Here is an 11612-nt window from a genome sequence, read left to right on the forward strand (position 1 = left end):
GGCCAGTTTAAGTCTCTGAAAGGGTGGGGGTAAGATTGGAAGGGAGGGGCCCAAGGATGGAGTTTGTGTCCTTTGTCCAACCTAGAGCCCAACTAGCTGCCCCCTTGGTGGGAGAGATCAGCTGTGGGACACAGGGAAAGAGCCCACCTCCTGGCTTTTGTGTTCTCTGTTCAGTGCTGGGATCCCCTGCGTCTCTGCAGCTGCGGATGCTGGCTGCGTTTCCACCACCGCAGATGCCGGCCTGTCTCCATAGCCGAAAGTGCGGGCCACTTCCCCACAGCCACAGGTGCGGGCCACGTCTCCATTCTGCTACCTTCCCTCTTCCCCTCCTCGCCCAATTTGCGCACCTTCAAATAATCCTTTCACGAGTCTCTTAGCTGTTCTGTGTGATGAGCAGAGAGTCCTTTGATGGGTTATATGTCCCGTTTGTGATAAGATCCGGAGGAGAACTCAAAAAGTGCGCCCTGCTGCCTCCATTCCTATGACGTCACTCCAATTTGTACTTCTTAATCCCTTCCCCTTTCACCCTCTCCCAACCCCCCTCCCATCTGGCAACCATCAAAATATTCTCTGTATTTGTGAGTTTGTTTCTGTTTTGTTTGTTTGTTTTGTTCTGTAGATTCCACTTATAAGTGAAATCATATGACATTTGTCTTTGAATGTCTGATTATTACACTAAGCACAGTACCCGCTAGGTCCATCCATATTGTCATAGGTGGCAAGATTTCCTTCTTTTTTAAAGCTGAGTAATATTCCATTGTATATATGTACCATCTCTTCTTTATCCATTCATCCATTCATCCATTCAGGAACGCCCAGGTTGCTTATGTAAATAATACTGCAATTGTCATATGGATACACATCTCCCCTTGAAGTAGTATTTTGGGTTTGTTCAGATAAATACCCAGAAGTGGAATTACTATGTCCTTCTTTGTCTCTTGTTATAGTCTTTGTTTTAAAGTCTATTTTGTCTGATATAAATATTACTACCCCAGCTTTTTGTTTGTTTGTTTCCATTTTCATGAAATATATTTTTCCATCCCTTTACTTTCAGTCTCTTTGTGTCTTTTGATTTGAAGTGCGTCTCTTGTAGGCAGCATATGTAAGGGTCTTGCTTTCTTATCCAATTTGCTCCCCCGTCTTAGCTTTAATGGGTGCATTGGTGTTACTAAAACATGAATCCTAAAATGAGAAATTGTTCCTTGGACAATATTTAAATAAATTCTGTTGCAAAAAAGAAAAACTAATAATTTCTACTGAAAGTATTCGTTCATAGGCATGTAGTTATTGCCATTTTGTTATTCATATTTTTTATTTTTATATCTTAAAGAACTCCCTCTAAGGTTCCTTGTGATACTGGTTTGGTGGTGATGAGCTCCTTTAGCTTTTTCTTGTCTGGGAAGCTTTTTATCTGTCTTTTGATTCTAAATGATAGCTTTGCTGGGTAGAGTAATCTTGGTTGTAGGTCCTAGCTTTTCATCACTTTGAATATTTTCTGCCAATCTCTTCTGGCTTGCAAAGTTTCTGTTGAGAAATCAGCTGACAGTCTTATGGGAGCTCCCTTGTAGGTAACTAACTGCCTTTCTCTTGCTGCTTTTAAGATTCTTTTTGTCTTTAACCTTTACCATTTTAATTATTCTGTGTCTTGGTGTTGACCTCTTTGGGTTCAACTTGTTTGGGACTCTGTGCTTCCTGTGCTTGTATATCTATTTCCTTCAGCAGGTTAGGGAAGTTTTTTCTCATTATTTTTTCAAATAGATTTTCAATTCCTTGCTCTCTCTCTTCTCTTTCTGGTACCCCTATCATGGTACCCCTTTCTGCTCTCTCTCTTCTCTTTCTGGTACCCCTATCATGTGAATGTTGGTATGCCTGAGGTCCCTTAAACTCTCCTCAATCTGGGGGTTCTTTTTTCTTTTTGCTGTTGTGATTGAGTGTTTTCTGCTATCTTATCTTCTACATCACTGGTTTCATCCTCTGCTTCATCTAACCTATTATTGATTCCCTGTAATATATTCTTCATTTTCATTATTGCATTCTTCATTTCTGACTGGTTCTTTTTCATGTTTTCTATCTCCATTTTTATGTTTCCTATCTCTTTGTTGAAGTTCTCCCTGAGATCACTGAGCATTCTTATAACCAGTGTTTGGAACTCTGCATCTGGTAAGTTGCTTGTCTCCATTTTGTTTAATTCTTTTTCTGGAGCTTTGTTCTGTTCTTTTATTTGGGACATATTTCTTTGTCTCCCCATTTTGGCTGCTTATCTGTGTTTGTTTCTATGTATTAGGTAGGGATGCTATTTCTTCTGGCCTTGGTAGAATGGCTTTATGTAGTAGGTGTCCTGCGGGGTTCAATGGTGCCATGTTCCTTGTCACTTGAGCCATGTACTCCAGTTGTGTCCCTTGTGTAGGTTGTGTGTGCCCTCCTCTTCTGGTTGAGACTTGGTTGCTATTTGTACATTAATGGGAGGGATTGACCTTCAAACTCATTTGTTGTGAGGACAGGTTTTGACTATAGTGGAGGAGTTGTGGTGCAGGGGCAGACCCTATGGAGCAGGATCTGCCTCAGCAGGAATCTGGTGCCTACCCAATGTGCTCTTTGTATGAATCATTCTTGGAGGTGGCTGGGTGATGCTCCAGTTAGTTTAGAAACTGGCCACTGGGAGTGCCATCCCCAGGACCACCTTGGAGGGGATCCACTGCAGGTCAAATTCAGCTGCAGCCCGTGCCCCACCCAGGGCCACCTGGCAGGAGCCATAAAGTAATCACAGATGGCTGCTGCCTGTGCTGTGCTAGAAGTGCCTCAAGAGGCCAACTTGCAAATCAAGGTTGGCTGTCAGTAGTGCTAGGCTTAGGGCTGCTCAGCCAGAGGTACAGGACATGCTAAAGCTAGATGTTGCTTCTCTGGGTTCCCCAAACCTTTGAGAGACCCTACGTAAGTCTGCATGAGCTAAGGCAGGCAGTTTGTATGTAAAAGCCACTGGAAGTGGCTTGATTATGCTTGAAAGTTGGGTGGGGTAGGGTCTTGAATCACCAGGGCATGGGGAACAAATAGTGTCAGCCAGTTTGATGGAGACTCAGATATGGTGGCCACCTATGTCTGCATGCTAGGAGGAGGGAGGGCTCAACAAAGAAACAATGGCCTCTGCCAGCTCCTCTGTCTAAGAGAAAGCTGCCCCTCCAGCCCCCGTCCCAAGCCAGACAACTCAGTTCCCCACCATATGTCCCTGCTGCCTTTCCAGTTGTTGCTCTAGTGTTGGATCTTAGAGCAAGTGACTCCTTCAGTGAGTAAGTCTGTACCCAGTCTCTTTAAGAGGAGCACCTGGGACTCCAGCTACCCACCATCTCATTCACAATCTCTGCTGGTTTTCACAACAGAAATTATGGGGACTTCTCTCCCAGGCACTGGAACCCTGAGCTAGGGTGGAGCTGGGACCTCTTGCTCCTCTGGAGGGGGGAATCTCCACAGTTGAGATATCCCTCCTGATTTTTAAGGTCATACATGGGTGTGGGGCCAGCCCATTCCACATCTCTGCTCCTCCTACCAGTCTCAAGATGGCTTCTTCTGCATGTCCTTAGTTGTAAGGCTTTGTTTCAGCCAGATTTCAGGCGATTCCCAATGACTGTTTTGTTGTTGTTGTTGTTGTTGTTGTTGTTGTTTTGTAGTTTAGTTGTAATTTTGATGTGGTCTTAAGAGAAGGTAAGCACAGCATTTACCTACTGTGCCGTCTTGCCTAGAAACTTCCAATTAATGCTTTCATCATCAAAATATTAAAGGGCTAATTTCAGCATCACCATTAACAGTTTTATTTATTTTTTTCATTTTAACTATTGAAATCAATGAAAAAGTCTATCTCATTTCTGTTTCAATTTATCTGATTACTTAATAAGATAGAACATCTTTTTTTATTCCAATTTTGTTAATTATCAATTAGTATCTTTTACTTATTTACAGCAGAATGTAGTATTTTTCTTATTGAAGTACATAAATTATTTATCCCATAAAGATAAATAAATGTATTTATTTAACTAATATTAATTAAGCAGCTACAACTGTGCTAAGTTCAGGGGATATAGTGATGAAAAAAGTTATTGTGGTGTCTATTGTCATGGAGCTTATGTTTATAGGTGACATAAACAATAAATCATTGTATATATACACACATATAATTATTTTTGTTAAGTGCTATGAAGGAAAAGTACTGGATGCAATAAGAAAACATAATGTAAGAAAATAATTTAGATAACAAATTATGAAAAGCTCTCTTAGTGAGAAAGTAACAGTAAAGTTGAGTCCTAAATGATGAGGAGTTAGACCATACATAGGGATAAGTACTGTAGACAGAGGGAATCATATGTGCAAAGTCCCTGAGGCAGGAAAGAGCTTAGGGTATTAGAATGACTGAAAGTGGGATGGTATGGCTGGAACACAAATAGCAATGGAGATGATAAAGGAGATGGTAATGAAGGGGTGGACAGAGAGACCTGGTCACACAGGGTCTTTAAGGAAGTTTGAGTTAAGTGAAATGCAGGATAGCAGTCATTTTAGAGCCTGGATTTCGGGATCTGATTGACTGAGTTCAAATCCTAAATCCACCTTGTTCCAGTTCCATCATTTGAGGCAAATTACTTAATCTCTCCAAGTCTCAGTTTCCTTATCTGTAAAACAGAATGGTAATTGAAGAATTGTGAGGATTTATTGAGATAATGCATGTAAGATTCTTTGCTCAGGGCCAGATACACTAAATGCAATGGGAAGCTGCTGAAGTGTTTTATGTAGAATAGTGACATAATCCCAGTTATTGTGTTTTTAAATGATCCCTGGTTGCCACATGGAGGGCTCAGGGAGATTAGCTAGCTGTTTATCAGAAGAGAAGGCTTGGACCAGGATGGTGACAGTAGAAGGATGCAAAAAATATTGTAGAGGAGGAATTGAGAGGGATTTGTGATAAATTGGATGGGGTTGGTGAGGGAAGTGGGGGGAATCAAGAATTACTTCTAGGTCTCAGGTATGGGTGAACTACTGAGTATTTAATGAGAGAAGAAGAGACAATTTGGGGGAGTTACATTGTAGACCAGTTAAGATACAGAAGATTTCTGAGACATCAAAGTGAAGATTTGTATGTCCAGGGTATTGTATACATAGGTGTAGAGCTCAGAAGAGATCTGAGCTTGAGATAAAAACTTAGTAGTCATCAGGATGTAGATGATATTTCAAATCATAAAAACGGATGAGGTCACCTAGGGAGAAGGAAAGCTCAAAAAGAGGACAGGGCTTAGAGCCATGCCCTAAGGAACTGTAATGGTTAGAGGTCAAGTAGAGGAGAGAAGGCTGACAGGAGGAGTTGGAGAAGGAAGAGAAAGCCCAGGAGAGGATGATGTCATGGAAGCCAAGAGAATAGAGTTTAAGAACCAGGGAGACTCCAATAGCTCAACTGGGTGGAATGCTACTGTATTCTTCCTGGCACAGCCCCTTGGAAGAGTAAAAATCATCTTATGAGTTGAAAGGTGAATGGAATAAGGAAATGGAGAACACATGTGAAGTCAATCCTTTTGAGAAGAACTTGGATTGACCCTTTGTCCTCTTTACTGCCCATTTTTTCCCAGCTTGCCTATTAGTGATTTATTTGCCTCATAGTAGTGTCACATTTCTATGTAGGGATCAGCCCTACTTTGAAAAGCTGTGGATTTCTGACAACTGAGAAGCTCTCACAGAATATATAAAGCTGCCCTGCCCTTCCCAGCTGCCTCTCTCCCAGGCCGCAGGGGCTCTGGTCATGCCGAGAGAGCCAGCGTGGAATGAGGCTTCCATGAGGGAGCAGGTGGGCACAGCGCACATATCCCAGCAGTGACCAGATCTGCCCTGTGAGCTACCTGGGAATGGAATTTCAGTGAGGGGACCCCTGCTGCTCCTGCTGAGAAGGCCTGATGTGCAGTCAGAGGGCCTGGTGTGGTCTCCCAGCAACCATGCTCTCTCCTTTTTCTCTCCCTTTTCTCCTCTTTCTCTCTCAAACCTATATAATCTCTAAGCATATTTCTGTAAAATCATTGATTAACTGAGCAAGTGAAGTAATGTTGTTTTGGTAGGGAAGAAGAGGAAGTTTAGCGTTAAGAATAGCTATAGTTAATAATAAAAGCTTATGGTAAATAATAAAAGCATAGGGGTTTATTAATGTATTATCTCACTTAATCCTTATAATAATCTTACGATGTGGGAATCATTATCCCCATTTTACAAATAAATAAACAGAGGCTTAGAGAGTTTAGAAAGTTTCTTAAAGTCAAATGGCGATAAAATGGTGGAGCTGAGGATTCTATTCTAGGTTTTTCTCACGCAGAGTCCAAACTTTATCACCATGCTACACCTACTCATGATAATGAGGTCGAGAGAAAAAATTCCACCTGTTTGTAATTAGCATACATTGCAGGCTGTTTTTGAATTAGCTACACATTAGAAGTTTATAAAACACGTTCATACCTGTGTCTTCTTTAAAATGTATATTTTTTTGAGTACTGAAGGAATACTGTATTATGTTTAAGGTCGCTAGATCCCAGAAAGTCTTTAAGAGAGTTGCTTTTATGCATTTGTGTAGTTTCCTTCTTCTCTAGGTCTACTTCCCGTATGCCCTTCTACTGTGCAGAAAGATTAAATTACTTAAGTGAATAATGTAATCTTTCATTTATAATGCATATTTCTTAATGCTTTTTATGAGGATTGGCAGTATTTGTTTAAATAGCATAAAATATTTTGAAAAAAGAGAAGAGTTTACAGAGTTCTAGGTTTGTGTCATACATGCAGCCCTCTGTTCTGAAAATAGTGGCCCAAACCAGTCCTTTCCTACATAAAGTTGCTGGAATATTCCCTGAGTGAAACCAACCCTGACACATTGGCCCCAGCTGATTAGACCAGTGATTGGTGTCTAAGCCAAAGACAATCACATGTAAACTGGACAGGCAGGAGGAGAACTGCCTTTGACAGTGTTTGCCGTGAAACTCGACAGAGTAACTGATGATGAGTTTCCACAAAGAAGGGTAGTCAGTCGTGCTCCATGTCAGCATCTGTTGTTATCGTTCTCCACAAAGCCTGACGTATGGCTATGGCTTGGAAGTCCAGGTACCCAGAATATAGCCAAGTACATGGACAATGCCCTACAGCCTTCCGAAGGACCCCACTTCCACACGGCAACCTGGTAATGTGAGTGCTTCTTCTCCCAGCAAACTTGAAGACCATACCTAACATCATCACTCAGAAAGAAATCATTTAATCAAGTCCCTTCTTACAGAAGAGGAAAACTGAGGCCTGGAAGACAAAATGGCCACATGGTTAATTAGTGCTCATGGAACAGGAGCTCAGGCTTCTCAACTCCTTATGTTTTTTTTCAGGCTATTGCACTGCCTCATGTCTTGATACTCTGTGGTGATCATATAAGCATGCTTTACAAGAGAAATTAATATTGACTTTAATATTCATTCATCTAGTGTATGTTTATTGAGTAGCTACTAGATGGCTAGAACTGAGTTAGGAATGCAAGAGAAAGAAAGAGAAAATATAGACCTTACCCTCCAGTTATTTATAATATAACTGAGGAGTGACACATCAAACTCTTTTATAGTTAAGTGATATAAGTATAAAGAATAACAATTATTTTGCTCTATATACCAGGGATTTAAAAAAAGACTTTTTTTTAAAGAATAATGTTTAATTAAAAATTCTCTTATTTAAATTTTTTTTTTGCTTTTTTGGGGGTTGATAGTGGTTGACTGATCTGATGCATGGAAAAGGATTGTGAAGCTACCAGACTCCCTGATGAATTGGGATTGACTGGTAATGCCTGCTCTGTGGGTATAGGGAGTACATGTACTGTGTTGTCAGATTTCTTGTGAAGATGGATCAGTTTTACATAGAAGTGGACACACAACATTCCTGATGTAAGAAATAGTCTGAGAAGAGACTTGAGAATGAGTGTATGTGTTGGAAGGTTTGTGGAAAAACTTACCTAAGTGAATTAAGAATGGGGCGGATAATAGAAGCAGATAGTAATAGAATGACAAGTGGTAGTGTTTGATTTTACCCTATGACAAGACCAGTGATTGTGAAACTGGGAAATGAAAGCACCAGCTGAACTCCACAACTCCTCAGGGGTGGGGTGTGTTGGGAGGGTGAAGTTGGGAGGTATGGAGGGTAGGGTAGCGGTAGTAGGGCAGGTGAGACTTTGGCTGCCCCTCACCCTTCCCTACTTCCATAGCACAACACTCATTTATCCGTTTTACACACTGGGATTTTGTGTAAGAAATTTTTGCCTTTGAAGAAACTGTTTCTTGCTTTAATAAAACAAGCTTAAAAATCACTGCTGTAAGCAAGGAGGGTCCCTTGAAGGGTTTTGTTCCATGAATTTGATGCTTTAGGAAAATTGATGGGGTACTAGTTTGCATATTGGATCTGAGAGGAGTATTAGGGTACAGTTGCAATTTTCAAGCGTGGGGAGACAAAGCTCTGATTCAGGATAGGACAGTTGTACCAGGGCAGCAGTTGATTAATAAGAACCACTTCAGAAGCAGAGCAAGGGAGGGAGAATTAGTTTCCATCCAAGGAAATAAATAATACATAAAATGAAATTGTGTTAATCTCATTAACTTGGACTCTATCAAATTATTTTATCTTCTAAACTATATGAGGGTAGGAATTATATGTCTTATTTCCTTAGGATGGTGCCTGGGACATAGTAAGTGTTCAATAAATATTTATTCCATAACAATAGTCATATATAACCATTAGGATGATTTTCTGCTGCAAATAAGAGAAGTCTTGACCTCAAATTGACTTAAACAGTTAATACACTTATTAGATCAGATCAGAGGTAGAATAAATTCTAGGCTAAGTGCAGTCAGCAGCCGAGTGATATCATTAAGGACACAGGTTCTCTCCCTCTCTCCACCCAGTGCTCTTGGCATTGGCTTCACCTTAAGACTGCTGTGCCTCATGTTGTAGGATGGCTGTCTGTAACGGTCAAACCACGTATTGCCTTGTTTAAGGACAACAGAAGGGAAAAAGAAACCGTTCCCCTAAACATAGACTAAATCCTTAGTTCCTGTCCCCACTCTTTCTCAGCCAGAAGAATGCCTTATACTAATTGGCTTTTAGCTCAATCCCAGTCTAACCCTGAGGCTGGGGCTAGGATCACTTCCTCTGAGTACTGGGAGAAGGATTAGATACATGAACAAAATTGGAGTCTACTAAAAAAAAAATAATGAGAGAACAGGTGCTGAGTTGAGTATACTTGTTATTCATTGTGAGGTTTGAGGATCAGCAGCCTCAGCATCACCTGGGACCCAGTTAGCAATGTAAAATCTTAGGGCTCACCTCAGGTCCACTGAACCGGAGTCTGTATTTTAACAGGTGATTCATATGCAAGTAATATTTGAGAAGCATTGCCCCATACCGTACAGTTTAATCTCTTCCAGGGCTTTTGCCGGGCATGTAGATCAGATGAACTTCTTCAAGACCCAGTGTGGGGACAAAACCCCAAAAAACAGTTTCCAGGCTCTCGGCCTCACATAGAAAGGTGCTGGCTCGGGTAGTAAATGGCCATCAACTGTGATCAGATGCCAGCAGCTGTGGCTAGTTGGCCGTCAGCTGTAACCCGTAAGCCATTGGCCACTAATATAACGGCTGTGGCTATGCTAGCAAGGAAGGAATGGGGGCTAGCAAGAAGATGGTGGCTGGCAAGCGCGGACTGCTGTTAGGCAGATTATGTAGATCCTGCTTCCTGTGTCTCCAGCCCAGCCGCCAGCGAGAATATATTGGTTTGACTTCCCTACCTATGGCTCCGTGGGTGTTCCTTTTTGGTCTTACCGTGTCCTGCGTTCTTGGGCGGGGAGCGGGAGCTGAGACCCTGCACGACACCCAGTGTTGTGCGGGGCCCCTGCTCGCTGAGCCATTTGTTGTGTGAGGCAGCCTGTGGGGCCTCTAGTCCCGCTCCCCACATAAGAACGCAGGATATGGCTAGGCCAAAAAGGAACACCCACGGAGCCATAGGGAGGGGAGTCATACCACTATATTCTCACTGGAGACTGAAGTCACACCACCTGTAACCTGCTGTCTGCTTTTCTGCCTGCCAACCGACCAACTCCCCAACCAACACAGCCCTGGCAGTTATATCAGTGGCTAATTAGCTAACTGGTTACAGCTGACAGCCAACTAGCCACAGCTGACGGCCATCTACTACCCGAACCAGCACCTCTGCACGTGAGGCTGAGAGCCTGTAGACTGTTCTCTGGGACTCTGTCCCCACACCCATCTGTGAATTATCTTCAGTGCTGTCACTTCTCAGCTCCTGTGGGGACAGCCAGGAGAGCAGTTTCCAGGCTCTCAGCCTCACGTGGAAAGGTGCTGGCTCAGGTAATAGATGGCCATCAGCTGTGACTAGTTGGCCATCAGCTGTTACCGGTTAGCCATTAGCCACCGATGTAACTTCCGTGGCTACGCTAGCAAGCACGGAGTGCAGTTAGCAAATGGGGTGGGTTGACAGAGAAGCAGACGGTGGGTTGCAGATCATCTGGCTCCTGTTTCCTGTGTCTCCAACACAGCTGCCAGCAAAAATATAGTGGTGTGACTCCCCTATCTATGGCTCCGTGGGTGTTCCTTTTTGGCCTCACCATGTCCTGCGTTCTTGTGCGGGTAGCGGGAGCTGAGACCCTGCATGACAGCTCCCATGACATTTTATTTCTAACTTTATCATATATCTTCATCCCAGCATATTATAGTTAGTTGTTTAAATTATCTTTGAATCCCCAAGCACCTAGCTTAGTACTTGCTACTAAAAGGAACTCAGTGAGTTCCTATCCATTCATTCATTCAACAAATTTTTATTGAATACCTGTGATAACTGGCACTATTCTAGATTCTGGGGACACAACAATGAACAAAATAAAGTCCCCTGGTTTATGGAGCTTAAGTTCTAGTTAGAGGAGAGAGGTATTTTAAAACATATTCTTTGCTATGTATACTTGTGGAGTGAATTAATTAACTCAACAAATATTTATTGAGCACTGCTGTGTGTTAGGCCATGTTCTAGGCACTGGATGACATCAGTGAATAAAAACAGACACAAATCCCTATTTTCAGTGATGCTTACATTCTAGTGAGGTTTGGGGAGAGACTGTTAAATAATAAATAGATAAGTAAATTATGTAGTATGATAGAAAGTGATAAGTGCTTTTGTCATGTGGGATGTCAGGCGGGGTCTCTGGTTCCCCTCCCCACATAAGAACGCAGGACATGGTGAGGCCAAAAAGGAACACCCATGGAGCCATAGGTAGGGGAGTCATACCATTATCTTCTCACTGGCGGCTGGGTCAGAGACATAGGAAGCAGGAGCCACACTATCCGCAACCTGCTGTCCACTTCTCTTTGCCAACCAACCTCACTTGCTAGCTGCAATCCACAGTGCTAACTGTAATCTGTGACTTTGAGAACAGTGGTACCACTGGCAAAACTAAGGACATTGCAGCTGTGGGTCAATTTTTTTTTTGAGGGGGTAAGATTGTGACTTAGTTTGGACTTGTTGAGCTAGAGCTTTTGGTGAGATATTCAAAGGAAAATGTCCTATAGACAAT

This window comes from Rhinolophus hipposideros (genome assembly GCF_964194185.1).
Source record: "Rhinolophus hipposideros genome assembly, chromosome: 13".
Classification (NCBI taxonomy): domain Eukaryota; kingdom Metazoa; phylum Chordata; class Mammalia; order Chiroptera; family Rhinolophidae; genus Rhinolophus; species Rhinolophus hipposideros.